This window comes from Euprymna scolopes, chromosome 23 (assembly GCF_053919585.1).
Source record: "Euprymna scolopes isolate OS-2025 chromosome 23, ASM5391958v1, whole genome shotgun sequence".
NCBI lineage: Eukaryota > Metazoa > Mollusca > Cephalopoda > Sepiida > Sepiolidae > Euprymna > Euprymna scolopes.
The window spans coordinates 57,197,894-57,199,794 of record NC_136504.1 but is presented as its reverse complement, the minus strand read 5'-3'; positions in this window follow the sequence as shown (position 1 = coordinate 57,199,794).

The following is a 1,901-nucleotide window of genomic DNA, read 5'->3' as shown; positions in this document are numbered from 1 at the left end:
GATACTGTTCTTAGCTTTTTAAGCTTTTCTTGGCCTTTTGGCCAAGTATCTGTTCTTACTATATGCTGTACTTATGTTTGTAACTTTTCCTTGGCTACATAGCTTAGATCAAAGTGTAGTATATGTTCTTTACATATGCTGCACTTACATTTGTAACTTTTCCTTGGCAATGGAAGAGGAAACCCTTCCATGCTAAGGCATTTTTGTCGCATGCAAGTCACTCCATCGATCGGTCTGTAACACATTTACATTTAATTTTTTTTACGCAAGGGATATGGAGTAACATTTTTGTCCCCCGATTTATCAGAGAGGGACTATGTTTTCAATAGGTACGTCTGTCCGTTAGTCCGGATGATGGACGGATAACCATCCATTAGTTTTTCCTGAAATTTTGTCAATATATAAATGTGCATAGTAAAAAAAAAATTTTTTTTTTTCGACAAATCCTGTTTTGTCCGCAGGGGCTCAAAAGGGGTAAAAAATGGACAAAAATTACACTTTTTGCCCCATAGCATTTGATCCATCCATTAGATTTTTCTGAAACTTGCCCAAAATGTGGAGGGCATTGTTCTTAATATAAATTCAGTATGGGTGACCCTGGCAAAAGTCTGGTTTGCGTCCGCTACGGATTTTTTGTGCTGAAAACGCCCTTGCTTCTGGCGCGTTCCTCATATTTCTCAACAAAAACTTGATATGTCTATATAGTGGTTTCCCATGTTGCTGAATGTAAATATACATGTGTTAAGGTGTGAAACTGTACTGTTTGTCCATTGTCACTGGTATTCGGCATTCAAAGTGGCTCATCAGTGGTCAAACATATACCAAAATTGAAAAAAATGACACCCCATAAATTTTGACCTATCCATTAGATTTTTCTGAAACTTGTCCAAAATGTGGAGACCATTGTTCTTAATATAAATTCAGTATGGGTGACGCTGGTAATATTCTGGTTAGCGTCCCCCCGGTACTTTTAGTTCTAGAAAACACACCTTTTTGGGACTCCGATGCAGCACTAATTTTTAAAACTATATTTCGTACAGAGGGGGACCATGCACGCGCGGCTCGTTTTTTTAAGCAAGAGGCATGGAGTAACATTTTGGTCCTCCGATTTATCGGAGAGGGACTTATGTTTTTGGTGGGTTTGTCTGTCCGTTAGTCCGGACGATTGACGGATAACCGTCCATTAGTTTTTCCTGAAATTTTGTCACAGATTATATTTCAATATATAGATGTGCATAGTAAAAAATATTTTTTGTGAGCAAATTCCCATTTCGCCTAGAGGGGCTCAAAAGAAGTCAAAAATGCCTCAAAATGGCTGAAAATGACACTTTTTGTCCCGTAACATTTGATCCATCCATTAGAGGGTATTGTTCTGAATATAAATTCAGTATGGGTGACCCTGGCAAAATTCTGGTTTGCATCCCCCGGGAATTTTAGTGCTGAAAACGCCCTTTCTTCTGGCACGTTTTTCATATTTCTCAACAAAAACTTGATATGTCTATATAGTGGTTTCCCATGCTGCTGAATGTAAATATACATGTAGTTAGGTGTTAAACTGCACTGTTTGTCCATTGCCACTGGTATTCGGCATTCAAAATGGCTCATCAGTGGTCAAACATGTACCAAAATTTTTAAAAATGACACTTTTGCCTCCAAAGATTCTGACCTATCCATTAGATTTTTCTGAAACTCGTCCAAAATGCGCAGGGCATTGTTCTTAATATAAATTCAGTATGGGTGACCCTAGCAAAAGTCTGGTTAGCGTCCCCCGGGGACTTTTAGTGCTAAAAATGCCCTTTTTTTCATATTTCTCAATAAAAAATTTGATATGTATATCTATAAAGTGCTTTCCCATGGTGCTGAATTCAAATGTACATGTGTTACGGTGTAAAACTGCTTAG